Below are 17,090 nucleotides of genomic sequence, written 5' to 3'. Positions count from 1 at the left end.
ATCCATTCGTCTGCTGATGGACATCGAGGTTGCTTCCACTTTTGAGCTCTGTATTGCATTTGTTATCATATCGCTTCTGTTTTATGGTGTGGTCTTAAGACCTGTGGGATCTTAGCTCCCCGTGGATAGAAGCTGCACCCCCTGCATTTGAAGGTGAAATCTTAACTACTGGACCACCAGGGAGTTCACTCCCTATCTCTGTGTGTTACTAGATGTTGATCTCCAGGACGGTGTTTTTTCTTTTTTCTTTTTCTTTCTGATTTTATGTTTTCCTGGGGCAGGACAGTTTTGTTTTAAGGAGGTTTTGTTATCCATTAGTATATCATTTAAGGAGAGTAAATGATCATTTCAAACCATAAGCTACCCCAGCCTAAGAAACCCCCTTTAACGTGGGAAGGCAAGTGAATAGCAGTGACAGCTCTATGGACTTCTCTGTCATTCTCCAGGTAAGAACGAGAGGGCATGAACGAGGGTCATGGGGTGCCCATGAACGGAGGCCTAAGCAGGTTCTCCATCTAACTTTGATAGAAGCAAAGTTGATTTTGATCGCTGGCACATGCTCGGGGCAGAGGTTCTTCTCAGTTAGATCTGTACTTGGAAAAGGGGCTCTAGACTCCGCCTCCCACCCCAACAGAGGGCTTCAGGTAGGCTCAGCAGAGACCAGCTCTTGACCTGGCACGCCAATTCTGGATTCATGTGATGATTCATGAAGCTCACAAAACTGTTTTGGTCCGATCATGGTGTATCACCCCTATCAGTCAGTTCACTGACTCAGTCGTGTCTGACTCTTTGTGACTCCATGGACTGTAGCATGCCAGGCTTCCCTGTCCATCACCAACTTCCGGAGCTTGCTCAAATGCATGTCCATTGAGTCAGTGATGCTATCCATCCATCTCATCCTCTGTCGTCTCCCTTCTCCTGCCATCAATCTTTCGCAGCAGCAGAGTCTTTCTAATGTGTCACTTCTTCCCATCAGGCGTCCTGGTTATCGGGGCTTCAGCATCAGTTCTTCCAATGAGTTTCCAGGACTAATTTCCTTTAGATGGGACTAGTTGAATCTCCTTACTGTCCAAGGGACTCTCAAGAGTCTTCTCCAGGCCCACAGTTCAAAAGCACCAATTCTCTGGTGCTCAGCTTTTCCCATGGTCACCCTTATAGCGCTTATTAATATTGTCTCCTCTAAATTGAAAGTGTGCCATGCCATGAGGCATGTGGGATCTTAGGTCCCCAAGAGGGATCAAACCTGTGCCCCTGCATTGTGGCCACTGAGCCACAAGTGTTAAGGACAACCAGGTAACAAAGTCCCCCTAAATCAATTCATTTTTAAAGTTACAGGAATCTGCTTTAAAAGGAAGTGCTTGGACTAAAAGTTGAAGTCCCTCCGAAGGCCCCAGGCACCTCCATGACCGCACCGCCCCCACCCTTCCTGCCCTTTGCTTTGTGCATCCCTGAGGGCACTCTGGCTCTTCACAGGAAGCTCTAGCCTTTGGACCTTTGAACTCTTTGCTTCCTCTCCTGAAATTCCCTCCCTCTGATGCTCCCTCGGCTTACTTCCTCTCCTCCCACCTTTGTTCTGCTATCACCTTTGAAACCAGGCAGGCCTTGATCACCACCGATACTCCCAGCCTGCCCAGCCCTAGAGCCTCCTCTGTTCTCCATTCTCCACTTTACCTTTCTCCAAAGCTCTGGTGGTCAACTGACACGCTTGTTACGCTTAGGTGCTGCCTGCTTGTCCTCAGGCTGTGAGCTGAGTGAGGGGTGAGATGGCCTGTGTGTTCTGCTCCCTGGGCGTGCACAGCGATTGTGCAAGAGAGGCCAGCACACAGTAGGTGCTCAGCTAATGGAGCTTACCCTCCGTGTGGAGGGTCGGTGATGAAGCCACATGTCACAAAGGTAACTCTTTCTTGACAAGAGGGGATAACGCCTTGGAGGAGGAATATGGGGAGCTGGGGGAAGGAAGTGCAGGCAGGCTGGAGCTGGAAGGTGGAAGTGTGAGCTGGGAGGGAATGCTTCCTCCGGAGTGAGGCTGAGGCTGGGAAAGGATGAGTCCAAAGAGCTGGGCAAGGGGCAGAGCCTTCCAGGCCGCCGGGATGATGTATGCAAAGCTTTCTAAGCTTTTCCTTTCCTGAACCCCTCTCTCAGGACCCTCCTTCTTCTCGTGGGTTTCACACCTAAACATTTCTGCATTTCCTTAGGATCTGTTTCTGAGGCAGGAAGGGGAAAACCAGGTCCCCTCAATTAAACTCTCTGACATTAACATTCCACTTGCCAGGCCTCTGGGTGGGGCGGAGGTGGGGGTGGGGGTCAGGCTCTCTGGGATGGTGTACACAGGTCCAGACCTAGGATTGTACCAGCTCCTTCTTTTCCAAGAACAGAGCTGTGGCCACCATAATCCCCCCTGCAATGAGAAGCCCTTGCATCACAACCCTAAGAGTTGGCCCCTGCTCTCTGCAACTAGAGGAAAAGTCCATGCAGCAACGAAGACCCAAAAGAAATCAACAGAGAAATTATTTATAACAAATTCTGGCATTACAGAGATGTTGCAAAGAGCAAAAGAAGCTATTACTATTAGACAAAAAGCCTTCTTAACAGAGCCTAGCATAGAGGAAACGCTCAATAAACGTTCACTGTTGTCAGAACTGCAACCACAAAAGAGACAGTAAATCTCTCCTGAAGAACTGATGGTCTATCCGCAGAAAGCAGACAACACAGAAGAATCTAAAAGACTTTCAAGCAAAACTGAAAGGAACTAGTGACGAATGCTACTGAGTGCCTGCTGCACTCCGGGCACAGAATCTTGCCTTTTGTGTGCATTAACAACAAACCTTTCAGTCACCAAGGAAGCAGAATTACTGTTATCCCCATTTCACAGACTTAGAAACTTAGGCTTGGGGAGTAAGAAAGTGGCGGCGTTGGGACTCGAAGTGGGTTCCGTCCAGCTCAGTTCAGTCAGTCGCTCAGTCGTGTCCGACTCTCCGCGACCCCATGAATCACAGCACGCCAGGCCTCCCTGTCCACCACCAACTCTATTTTCCACCTAGTCAAATGCAGCAATCTTGGAGCCCAAGAAATAGTCAGCGACGGTTTCCAAAATTTCCCCACCTATTTGCCATGAAGTGATGGGACTGGATGCCATGATCTTAATTTTCTGCATGTTGAGCTTTAAGCAAACTTTTCACTCCCCTCTTTCCCTTTCATCAAGAGGCTCTTTAGTTCTTCGCTTTTTTCTATAAGGGTGGTGTCATCTGCATATCTTAGATGACTGATATTTCTTCCGGCAAACTTGATTCCAGCTTGTGCTTCATCCAGCCTGGCGTTTCTCATGATATACTCTGCATATAAATTAAATAAGCTGGGCGACAATGTACAGCCTTGACGTACTCCTTTCCCAATTTGCAAACAGTCTATTGTTCCCTGTGTGGTTCTAACTTTTGCCTCTTGATATGCATACAGCTTTCTCAATGGCAGGTCAGGTGGTCTGGTGTTGCCATATCTTTTAGAATTTTCCACAGTTTGCTGTGATCTACACAATCAAAGTCGTTGGCAGAATCAGTAATGCAAAAGTAGATGGTTTTCTGGAACGCTCTTGCTTTATCCATGATCCACCAGATTTTGGCAATTTTATCTCTGGTTCCTCTGCCTTTTCTAAATCCAGCGTGAACATCTGGAAGTTCACAGGTCACATACTGCTGAAGCCTGGCTTGGAGAATTTTGAGCATTACTTTGCTAGGGTGTGAGAGGAGTGCAATTGTGTGGTACTTTCAGCATTCTTTGCCTTTTCCTTTCTTTGGGGTTGGAATGAAAACTGACCTTTTCCAGTCCTGTGGCCACTATGGAGTTTTCCAAATTTGCTGACAAAATGAGTGCAGCACTTTTTCAGCATCATCTTTTAGAATTTGAAATAGCTCAACTGGAATTCCATCACCTCCTCCAGCTTTGTTCATATTGATGCTTCCTAAAATCCTTTTGACCTCACATTCCAGGATGTCTGGCTCTAGGAGAATGATCACACCATCTTGGTTACCTCGGTCGTCAAGATCTTTCAAAAAATTCTAATAAGAGGGACTGATATTTAAGAAAGATTATCTGACATCCACAGACTGCTCTTTGAACTAAGTAGTGTGCATATGTATTTTGTGGTTACAACAGTGCAGTCCCTTCCATTTGCGAACTTTAAAGACCCAGTCACTGTGAGGCTATGACTCTGCTATGACTCTGAGATTAATGTGAGCATCCCTGTGACACTAATTCCTTACTTCGATAGGCTCTCGAGTTTCAATCATTTCTTCTATAGCTACACACTTTCTTTCTGTGACGTATAGATTAAATTTATGTGTTGTGGCTAGACTATGAGCCAGGGCCAGAGTCAAGGCCTTTTGGAGGATTTTAAAAGTGTTTGTGGCCCTGGGGTCCAAAGCAACTGATCAGTACTTGTTTTTTGAGTCTGCCAGTGAAAGTCGCTCGGTCACGTTCAACCCTTTGTGACCTCCGGCCAAAATATTGGAGTGCGTAGCCATTCCCTTCTCCAGGGGATCTTCCCAGCCAGGGATCAAACCTCAGTGTCCTACACTGCTGGCAGATTCTTTGCCAGATGAGCCACAAGGGCAGTCCAAGAATACTGGAGTGGGTCAGTTCAGTTCAGTTCAGTTCAGTCGCTCAGTCGTGTCTAACTCTTTGCAACCCCATGAATCATAGCACCCCAGGCTTCCCTGTCCATCACCAGCTCCCAGAGTTCACTCAAAATCATGTCCATCGAGTCGGTGATGCCATCCAGCCATTTCATTCTCTGTCATCCCCGTCTCCTCCCGCCCCCAATCCCTCCCAGCATCAGTCTTTTCCAGTGAGTCAACTCGTCGCATGAGGTGGCCAAAGTATTGCAGTTTCAGCTTTAGCATCAGTCCTTTCAATGAACACCTGGGACTGATCTCCTTTAGAATGGACTGGTTGCATCTCCTTGCAGTCCAAGGGACTCTCAAGAGTCTTCTCCAGCACCACAGTTCAAAAGCATCAATACTTCGGCGATCAGCTTTCTTCACAGTCCAACTCTCACATCCATACATGACCACGGGAAAAACCATAGCCTTGACTAGACGGACCTTGGTTGGAAAAGTAACACCTCTGCTTTTTAATATGCTATCTAGTTCGGTCATAACTTTCCTTCCAAGGAGCAAGTGTCTTTTACTTTCATGGCTGCAATCAGCATCTGCAGTGATTTTGGAGCCCAAAAAATCAAAGTCTGACACTGCTTCCACTGTTTCCACATGTATTTCCCATGAAGTGATGGGACCAGATGCCATGATCTTTGTTTTCTGAATGCTGAGCTTTAAGCCAAATTTTTCACTCTTCTGTTTCAATTTCCTCAAGAGGCTTTTGAGTTCCTCTTCACTTACTGCCATAAGGGTGGTGTCATCTGCATATCTGAGGTTATTGATATTTCTCGCGGCAATCTTGATTCCAGCTTGTGCTTCTTCCAACTCAGCGTTCCTCATGATGTACTCTGCTCATAAGTTAAATAAGCAGGGTGACAATATACAAACTTGATGTACTCCTTTTCCTATTTGGAACCAGTCTGTTGTTCCATGTCCATTTCTAACTGTTGCTTCCTGACCTGCATACAGGTTTCTCAAGAGGCAGGTCAGATGGTCTGGTATTCCCATCTCTTTCAGAATTTTCCAGTTTATTGTGATCCACAAAGTCAACGGCTTTGGCATAGTCAATGAAGCAAAAATTTATGCTCTTCTGGAACTCTCTTGCTTTCTCCATGATCCAGCAGATGTTGGCAATTTGATCTCTGGTTCCTCTGCCTTTTCTAAAACCTGCTTGAACATCTGGAAGTTCACGGTTCACATATTGCTGAAGCCTGGCTTGGAGAATTTTGAGCATGAATTTACTAGCGTGTGAGATGAGTGCGATTGTGCGGTTGTTTGAGCATTTTTTGGCATTGCCTTTCTTTGGGATTGGAATGAAGACTGACCTTTTCCAGTCCTGTGGCCACTGCGGAATTTTCCAAATTTGCTGGCATATTGAGTGCAGCACTTTCACAGCATCATCTTTCAAGGTTTGAAATAGCTCAATTGGAATTCCATCACTTCCACTAGCTTTGTTCATAAGCCCACTTCACTTCACATTCCAAGATGTCTGGCTCCAGGTGAGTGATCACGCCATCGTGATTATCTTGGTCGTGAAGGTCTTTTTTGTACAGTTCTTCTGTATATTCCTGCCACCTCTTCTTAAAATCTTCTGCTTCTCTTAGGTCCATACCATTTCTGTCCTTTATCGAGCCCATATTTGCATAAAATGTTCCCCTGGACTCTCTAATTTTCTTGAAGAGATGTCTTGTTTTTTTCCTATTCTGTTGTTTTCCTCTATTTCTTTGCATTGATCGCTGAGGAAGGCTTTCTTATCTCTCCTTGCTATTCTTTGGAACTCTGCATTCAGATGCTTATATCTTTCCTTTTCTCCTTTGCTTTTCGCTTCTCTTCTTTTCACGGCTCTTTGTAAGGCCTCCTCAGACAGCCATTTTGCTTTTATGCATTTCTTTTCCATGGGGATGGTCTTGATCCCTGTCTCCTGTACAATGTCACCAACCTTCATCCATAGTTCATCAGGCACTCTATCTATCAGATCTAGTCCCTTAAATCTATTTCTTACTTCCCCTGTATAATCATAATGGATTTGATTTAGGTCATATCTGAATGGCCTAGTGGTTTTCCCTACTTTCTTCAATTTAAGTCTGAATTTGGCAATAAGGAATGCATGATCTGAGCCACAGTCAGCTCCTGGTCTTGATTTTGCTAACTGTATAGAACTTCTCCATCTTTGGCTGCAAAGAATATAATCAATCTGATTTCAGTGTTGTCCATCTGGTGATGTCCATGTGTAGAGTCTTCTCTTGTGTTGTTGCAAGAGGGTGTTTGCTATCACCAGTTTGTTCTCTTGGCAAAACTCCATTAGCCTTTGCCCTGCTTCATTCCGTGCTCCAAGGCCAGATTTGCCTGTTACTCCAGGTGTTTCTTGACTTCCTACTTTTGCATTCCAGTCCCTAGCCTATCTCTACTCCAGGGGATTTTTCCAACCCAGGAATTGAACTCCGGTCTCCTGAATTGCAGGTAAATTCTTTATCATCTTAGCTCTCAAGGAAGCCTAAGACTCATTAAGGAGATGATGTATAAAGCAATTATCCATATCCAGGAATACAAATCCTACAGTAGCCCATGATTCCTAAAAATCTTATCTCCAAATATCCAGCTTAAGAATTGATCTGACTCTCATATCCCAAGGCTTTGGTGCCCTGGAAGATTATAAGACCCAGATATTGGACCAAAAGCCTGAGGTGTTTGTGCTTTAGTCTTTGACACCTTGTAATTACAGTCTTCTAGGAAATTTAATAGTTGCTCTGTGGCTGAGGAGCCTAATTCCTCAATGGCCATACATAACAAGATATCATTAAAAACTGTAGCCTGTTGATCTGCAAATCTTTTTAAGTCCCAAGACAAAGCCAGTTTGAACAAGTGAGAGCTGTCTCAAAACCCTTTGGGACAAATGCGGTCCTTGAAAACAAACAAAAACTGACTTACCTAGGCTGATGGAATGTTGATAAAGGCATATTTTAAATCTAGAATTGTAAACTATTTGGCATTTTCAGGTACAGTGGAAGGCAAAGTATAAAGATTGGGGACCACAGGGGTGTAAAGGCACAAGTGCCTCATTGACAATTCTCAAATCTTGAACCAGGTGTTACTGACCACTAGGCTTCCTAAGCCCTAATATGGAGGAGATTATTAAAAGATACCAATAACCCTTGTAAGTTCTATGATTGGTCACAGTCTTTCCTTAGCCTTTGAACTTAGGAGATATTGCTTTGGATAAGGGAAAGAAGTAGGATCTTTAAGTCTGATAAACTTAGCTCTGCATACTTATTCCAATTTGTCCCCCTCAGCCCATACTTCTGGATCTGCCTGGGGAATGGAGGGGTTCATGTTCAGGTGCACAGAAACGTAAATTGTTACCAATATATCTCATCCCAACAAGGTATAAGAGTTCTCAGGCATTGTTAAAAAGGCATTTGAGTTTAAAAAGAACCAGAGTCTCAATTACAGCTATGAGGCTGACTAAAATAGCACTTTAAAAAATTTTTTTATTGGAGGCTATATGCAGATGACACTACCCTTATGGCAGAAAATGAAGAGGAACTCAAAAGTCTCTTGAGGAAAGTGAAAGAGGAGAGTGAAAAGGTTGGCTTGAAGCTCAACATTCAGAAAACAAAGATCATGGCATCTAGTCCCATCACTTCATGGGAAATAGACGGAGAAACAGTGGAAACAGTGTCAGACTTTATATTTTTGGGCTCCAAAATCACTGAAGATGCTGATTGCAGCCATGAAATTAAAAGACGCTAACTCCTTGAAAGGAAACTTATGACCAACCTAGATAATATATTAAAAAGCAGAGACATTACTTTGCCAACAAAGGTCCGTCTAGTCAAGGCTATGGTTTTTCCCATGGTCATGTATGGATGTGAGAGTTGGACTGTGAAGAAAGCTGATCGCCGAAGAATTGATGCTTTTGAACTGTGGGGTTGGAGAAGACTCTTGAGAGTCCCTTGTACCACAAGGAGATCCAAACAGTCCATTCTAGGAGAGATCGATCCTGGGTGTTCACTGGAAGGACTTATGCTAAAGCTGAAACTGCAATACTTTGGCCACCTCATGCGACGAGTTGACTCATTGGAAAAGACTCTGATGCTGAGAAAGGTTGGGGACGGGAGGAGAAGGGGACGACCGAGAATGAGATGGCTGGATGGCATCACCGACTCTGTGGACATGAGTTTGAGTGAACTCTGGGAGTTGGTGATGGACAGGGAGGCCTGGCGTGCTGTGACTCATGGGGTCGCGGAGAATCAGACACGACTGAGCGACTGAAATGAACTGAACTGAACTGAATTAGTTTACAATATTATATTGGTTGGTTTTGCGATACAGTGACATGAATCCTCCCCAGGTGTTATTTGGCCAGTCCTCTTATGGCTGCAGATGCAGAGAGCAGACTGGGAGGTCTCAGTGAGAATGGAGAATGTATCCCCAGTACCTAAAAACAAATCAGTAATCCAGCCACCATCAGTTGTACCCTGGACTCCTCAGATGTTATTATAAAGGGGAACTGTGTGGGTATCCCAGACCTCATCGGTCTTGGTTACTGGGCGGGTCCAATTACTGGGGCCTTTGTCTCTGAGGATTGTTCCTACTCCAGTGTGTTCCTTTACAGACCAGGCCCAGGTCCAGGGGCAGCATAGATGCCTGAAGACATTCTCACATGAAGTCTCTCCTTCCCACACAGGTAATATATTTGCCCCTTACCTGGGACTCCCTGGGCTTGAGGCATCCCTTGAGTCCCTGACTGCCTCATTAAAGCCTGTACAGTCATGACTAGGGCCTCAGTTTTTCCTTAGTCCTTGGCTGTTTACATTTCTCTTCCTAGTGTACACCCAAAAGTGGAAATCAGTGCCATTAGACTGTCTCTCCATCTTTAGACACTAGTGCAAAGTAGTGTGCCAAACTTGGTTAAAAATTACAGGTTCTCATTATCCCCATTTTCAGATTTAGTAATTTACTGTAATGGCTTATATAACCCAGAAAAACATTTAATTTATTATAAAGGAAACAAATTGAACAGCAAGAACAGAAGACACAGGTCTGGAAAAATCTCAAGCTTTCCATTGAGTCTGAGTTGTACCTTTCCGGTACATGAATGCATTTTTCCCCACCAATCTGGAATTCAATTACAAACTAGTTTGTTTGGTCTTAAAAAGTTCCAATACACATGCATAATTGATGAAGTTAGTCATTAATGATTAACTGAATTCCCAATTCCTCCGACTTCTCAGGAAATCAGGAGTTAAGGGAAACTTCTAAATCTCTAATCTCATGGTGAGTTTCACTGGTAGCTAGTCTCCATTCTAAAGCTATCAAGTGGCAACCCAAAGTCACCTCTTTAGTGTCAACTCACATATTTTTGAAAGAAGCGTATAAATAACAAAATGCAGTCCTGTTACCAAAACCACTCAGGCAATTCCACAGGTTTCAGCAATTCTGTGCCAGAAACTGGGAACAAAACCTAGTACATATCAAATACATAAATACATATTTCATATGTGATTCCTGGATAGCTCCACTGGTATCAGTCTGCAATGTAGGAGACCTTGGTTCAGTTCCTGGTTGGTGAAGTTTCCCTGGAGAAGGGATAGGCTACCCGTTCTAGTATTCCTGGGCTGCTCTGCTGCCTCAGAAGGTAAAGAATACACTTGCAAGGCAGGCGTCCTGGGTTCCATCCCTGGGTTGTAAAGATCCTGTGATGGAGGGCATGGCAACCCGCTCTAATATTCTTACCTGGAGACTCACTATGAACAGAGGAGCCTGGTGGACTATAGGCTATGGGGTCTCAGAGTTGGACACAACTAAGCACAGCACATCACATACATATTTTGTATGTGTGTGTGTGTAGACGTTTTATATATGCATATTATAGATATATAAATTCAATTATATACATACCTATATGTATGTGTGCACATACACAAACATATGTACAGAATGAATCACAAGTCCCTGTGTTGCAGGAAGGGGGACCCCATCCAGGTCCCAAGAGTGGACTCTTAACCTGACACTCAGAAATGAATTGTCTGAGAAAACACTTGTGCTAACAAATTACTTTATTGGGAAAGGGTACCCAAATGGACAGCAGTAGGATAACGGAACCTAGGACTGCTCTGCCAGGTGGCTGGAAGCCTCAGGTTTTATCGTGATGGGATTAGTTTCCAAGTTGTATTTGGCCAGGCATTTTGATGTAAGATACTTCCTGGTGGTGCAGACATTGTTCAACCAGGAAGAGTGCCAGTGAATATAATTCTGGGAAGTGTTAGAACACATGGCATCTCCTTTTGATCTTGCTGAACTCTTCTGTTGGTGGTGGTTTATTATTTCCATGTTCCTTACCAGGACCTCCTGTCATAAAATAACTCACATAAATGGTTACTATGATGCCTCGATAGGGTGTGCAGTTTCAGTGAATTTCACAGAACATTTCTATAAACACCAGCTCATCAGTGTTTATAGATTATGGCTGTATCATGGCATTTATAGGGATGCTTTCCACAGATACTTTCATAGGTTTTCCAGTGGTTGGATCATGGTACTTATAGGGACACTTTCCACAGACCAGACAGATAACAATTATATGCATTATATGAAATTGATCTTTAAGGAAATTGTACCTGTTTCCTTTCAGGGGTTTTATGGCTTATACCTAATAATGTAGGCCAACTCACAGCTTCCAAGTCAGTATATTGAAAGGACAAGTTCAGAATACAGTGAGAAATCAAGAAAATTTTATGTTAATAATTATTAATTTCTTAATCGTGACAAGAAATAAAATATATGAGTGGAGAGAAAAATACAAGATTAAATCTTGGGTGGTATCTTTAGAAAATCACATTATGTGTCAACTACAAATTGCCACTTGCCAAGAGCACTGCCAACAGCTGAACAAGAACATTTACTATCTGCCCTATGCTGCGGCGGCTGCCAACTATCAACACCCCTTGAGAGAGTCTAGTGTGCAGTGAGGCATTCTGTGCTCCAGGGAATCTAGACCGACAGGTTTTAGATAGTTGGTGATTTTCAGGAACTGATTTCATGATCCCAATTCCTGCATCTCCTCATGGTTAGAAAAGCACTAAATCCCATCAGCTCCTTGACTACCAGAAAATCTTTGTAACCTGAATCCTTAATTGTATTGCACTCTCCTTCACCAGGGGCTCCCCTGGTGGCTCAGTTGGTAAAGAACATGCTTGCAATGCAAGAGACTTGGATTTGATCCCTGGGCCAGGAAGATCCCCTGGAGGAGGAAATGGTAAGCCACTCCAGAGAATGCCATGGACAGAGAAACTGCAGGTTACAGTCGATGGAGTCACAGAGTCTGACACACCTGAACAATTAACACTTTCACTTTCCCCGTCACCAAAATATTACATATTGACCTCTCCTGATGCACCTCTTTCGAGTAGTCAGTCAGAGCTATCTGAGGTGCTGCCCCCCACACTGCAGTCCTGATTTTGCCCCAAAGACAACTTGTAACTTTCAAGTGGGCATCTTTCTTAGTTGACAGAAATTTGAATATTACTTACTCATGGACAAAATTATGTGGTTAAGTGGTATAGCTAAAATTTTGTTTTATGGCATAAATATATTTTTCAGTGACTGCCATGTAACTAAGTGACAGTAAAACTAAGGCAGTTTTAGTTGTTACAATAGGCAGATAGCTATGAGAAGAGAAATGGAGACAGTGAGCATGTGGCAGGAAATCATTCACCCTGTTAACAGCAGGGGTCCATAGGCAGACAAAAGCAGGAATGTCCAGACTGACAGGAAATCACACATTTTCTATAAGTGTCCCAAAGTCAGCAAAGAAATGTGTGGAATGGAAGGAATCTCCTGTGTTCACATGTAACCTATTGCTTATTATGCTTTCATTACAAAACAATTAGCCTTGCAAGAAAGAAATACCAGATCATGCATCAACACCATGACACTTCTGATCTAAGGTAAATAAAGACAACAGTCCCTCCTCCCCTCAGGAGACTGGAGCTGGGGTGAAAATCAGGGAAAGGACCTCCAAAATCCTTCCCCTGGGAATATTCTACCCCTTCATTTGTATGCCCCTCATAGCTGGCTTACCAAAGAAATGCAGAGTAGCACTTCCTCACCTATCTGCCTGTTCTCCCTCCAAGGACAGACCCTTGCTTAACTAAAACACTCATTTTACTTCTTATTCTTCCTTTCTTATCTTGAAATTCTCTCTGCAATGAGGCAAGAATCTTAAACTCACTGGGAACATGATGACTATTTACTCATGAAGAAGGAACAAATATAGCTTAACAACTAGTAGAAAACTTTTTTTTTTTCCTTTCTCGTTAATAGGAGAGACTGATTTACCTTAGAAGTCACCAAATTGGAGAGTATTTTTAGAGGTAAAAGCAGAAATTACAACAATTCAAGGTTCAATCTGTATGCAGGTTAAGAAAGGACTCAATTAGGAACAGACTGGTTCCAAACTGGGAAAGAAGTAGGTCAAGGCTCTATACTGTCATTCTGCTTATTTAACTCATATACTGAGTACATCATATGAAATGTCAGATAAGCTGGAATCAAAAGATTGCTGAGAGAAGTATCAATAATCTCAGATGACACCACCCTCATGGCAGAAAGCAAAGAGGAATTCAAGAGCCTCTTAATGAACATGAAAGAGGAGAGTGAAAAAGCTGGCCTAACAGTCAACATTCAAAAAGCAAAGATCATGGCATCTGGTCCCACAGCTTCATGGCAAATAGATGAGGAAAATATGGAAACAGTGACAAGCTTTACTTTCTTGGGCTCCAAAAACAACTGCAGCTGGTGACTGTATCCGTGAAATTAAAAGACAGTTGCTCTTTAGAAGGAAAGATATGATAAACCCAGACAGCATACTAAAAAGAAGGGACATTACCTTGTTGACAAAGGTCCATCCAGTCAAAGTTACTTTTCCACTAGTCATGTATGGATGTGAGAGTAAGACCATAAAGAAGGCTGGGTGCCAAAGAATTCGTCTTTGGAGCTATGGTGTTGTAGAGGACTCTAGAGAGTCCCTTGGATTGCAAGGACATCCAACCAGTCCATCCTAAAACACATCAGTCCTGGGTGTTCATTGGAAGGACTGATTTTGAAGCTGAAACTCCAATACTTTGGCCACCTGATGCGAAGAGCTGACTCATTTGAAAAGACCCTGATGCTGGGAAAGATTTAGGGAAGGAAGGAGAAGGGGATGACAGAGGATAAGATGGTAGGCTGGCATCAGTGACTTGCTGGACGTGAGTCTGAACAAGCTGTGGGAGTGGGTGATAGACAGGGAAGCCTGGTGTGCTGCAGACCATAGGGTTGCAGAGTGGAACATCACTCAGCAACTGAGCTAAACTGAAAGCTTAATTCCTTGGAGTGGTGGAAGAAAACAGGGATACAGACCAAATAACAAAATTGTGTCCTTAAATGATGGCGAGCTTATGCAGGAAACTGAGTAATTAAGAAGTTATTTTTAATAAAATATCACTTGAATAAAACAACTTTTAACAAAAAGAACATCTATTCGTTAATTACAACATAGATAAAATTTCATTCAAGACCTAAGCATTAAAAATTACTTTAAGAATGTAGCTAACAGGGCTTCCGGGTGGCTCACTCTTAAAGAATCTGCCATCAATGCAGGAGACATGGGTTTACTTCCTGGTACAGGAAGGTCCCACATGCCAAGAGTCAACTAAGCCTGTGAGCCACAACTACTGAACCAGTAATCCAGGAGTCTAAGAACCACTACTACCACATGCCCTAGAGCCTGTGCTGTACAACAAAAGAAGCCACTGCAATGAGAAGCTTGTGTACTGAAATTAGGGAGTAACCACCACCTGCAACAACTAAAGAAAACACCATGCAGCTCCAAAAATCCAGCATAACCAAAAACAAGTAAATAGGAGAATGTCATTAACAAATGAGGTGATAAGGGCCTTTACTGAGAATCTGTCAGGTTCTGAATAGAGTCTGAATATAAGGAAAGATGGGTGGGAAAAGTTTAAAACATTCAAGTCACTTTCACCCTAATTCATTGATAAATGTAAAGCAATGACAGTCAAAGCTTCAGTGTCCTATGGAACTATATAAAGCAAACAGCCAGAAAAATAAAAGATAAAATTGGACAATAACTGAGTTACTTCTGAAGTAATGTGGTACATGGCAATACATACCAGAAATTTTCATTAAGAGAAATGGAATACAGAGCTGAGTGAAGATGTATGTACAGTTTAACTTTTATGCTAGTTTTCACTGGAAAAAATGGTGTTTAACTAAGGAATGAAAATATTTATATCATATATCACAGTAAGAAAAAATAATAGATTAGGTGTAAAAAGTCAAACTAACACTTTTAGAAAGTTATGTAACTTTTTAATTTCAAGATAAAAATTCTTAGCACAAACTACTAAAAGTTTACAACACATACAGAATTAATGAAAAATCACAAGTGAAAAAAGTTTTCTCTAACAGAAAGAACATCAAATGAAAACAAGCAAGATACAAGAAGATAACCACTTTAAGTCAAGGACTTTTTTCCACTTTACTCTGGCTATATAAATGTAGACGATTTCATAGTTGCTAGACACTAAACAAATTGCACCTTTATATTCAGTATATACAGCAAAGCCTGGGATACAGAGTTCTAGGTAAATGTAGAGAAGAAGAAAACTTCATTGTGTAGGTTTTTTAACACAGTTTCTAAAGCAACTTGATATTCTTTATTACTACACACCAGTTTAATGGCTAGGGTCAACAGAAAGGTACAATATTTCTTACACGATAAGCTTTTTCAACAGGAAATTTTACATTCCTGGGTTAATTGACATTTTCAAATTAAGCCAACTACAGGAACCTGCAGGTCAAACGGATTTTAAAAACAGGAACTCCTTACAAATAAAATGTAGAGAAAACTTATAGTTGAAATTTACTTCTCATTCTCTGTACTACAGACAAATTCATTATATTCTCATGAACGTTTTAACAAGATAGGCTTTTAACTTTGGTTATAATTTTCAGCATTTACTCTTTCACAAGCTCAAAAACAGAATCCTTGTAGCAATGTTGGGGAGAAATTATATTCTAGGCTGCCATTCTCATTTTCTCACAAATGTTGTCACTATGATAACAAGATATCCTGTCAAGGATCTTTCTGTTGCTCAAAGCTTCCAGGGTAGGTAATACAGACACTATTTCCTGTGAATCCGTTATGGTAACTAGAAATTATGCTACAACATTTATACTCTTATTCAGTCCTCACAAACACTACAGCACAACTGAATGAAAATTATGCCTTCATAATGTCTAGTAAAAATGTTACCAAAATATCAAAGGAGCAGTTGCTGACTTTGGTTGGCATTTCAGCAGTTACCAATGCAACTACTCAAAACATATCCTGTTCTTTCTCAGCTTCGTACTAGGATCAGTAACTTACTGCTTATTTTGTACCTGCTTACCTGGACAGTACTGCCTGGTGAACTTCATGTAGAACATGAATGTCACTTTTATGCACTGTCCTTTGTCTTGAAAATGTATTTTAACTATGCCTTTGACGTCTAACATGTGGAACAATCCTAAGAAATTTCTTAATCTGTCTTCTGAGTTTGCCTCAAATGTTATTTTGATTTTATTGTTAATGGAACCTTTAACAAGTAAATTTCTGTTACTTTAAAAGGACACTGCAAATTTCTCCACTAATTTTGCAAATTCCAATTTGTTCTGCAGCGCTTATTCTTGCCTCTTAATAAAAAGTTGATGTATTATTACTGATACCTAGGATTGCCTACAAAACCCCTTAACTTTCCTTATAGATAAGCCTATATTTTTGGGTTATACCAAGTACTCCAAAATGAAGTGAAAATAAGTATTACTTAAAGCATTGCATTTCCAACAAATCTAGAACTGCTTCCTTTCATGAAGATACATACTCAGAATACTTAACTAGTTCAATCCCGACTTAGGTGCAGATTGTTTTCTTTTTAATCGTGGTTGGCACTTTTATCATTTGCCACTTGAATGACTAAGACAATTGATACTTAACTTCAGACTTCTTAAACATTTATTCACACATCTAAATTTTCTTCTGATTTATACTATTGTTTTAAAAAGTTAGACAAAAATTTTAGTAAAGATGCAAACATTTCCTTCAGGTTTTTAGAGCCTTGCCAAACCTTCTATACACTGCTTTCAAAAATAACATGTAATATGGTTAACCTAAATATAAAGCAGGTAAGGCTTGCAATGGAGAAATACCATACTGCTTAATTCTGAATGCATTCGTGTGCAAAGACTACAAAGGGAAACTTTAAGCAAACAGCACAATTCACCTTCTAAACAAGAAACAAGTGTTTTTATGCTCGTTTAACCCACCAGTAAAATAAACAATAACACTTTACAAAACATACTCAGAAAATTTAGACATTAAATTTAAAAATTTTAACT

This window comes from Moschus berezovskii, chromosome Y, assembly GCF_049115385.1.
Source record: "Moschus berezovskii isolate FMDL1 chromosome Y, NW_MosBer_1.0, whole genome shotgun sequence".
Classification (NCBI taxonomy): domain Eukaryota; kingdom Metazoa; phylum Chordata; class Mammalia; order Artiodactyla; family Moschidae; genus Moschus; species Moschus berezovskii.
This window is presented reverse-complemented; position numbering follows the sequence as displayed.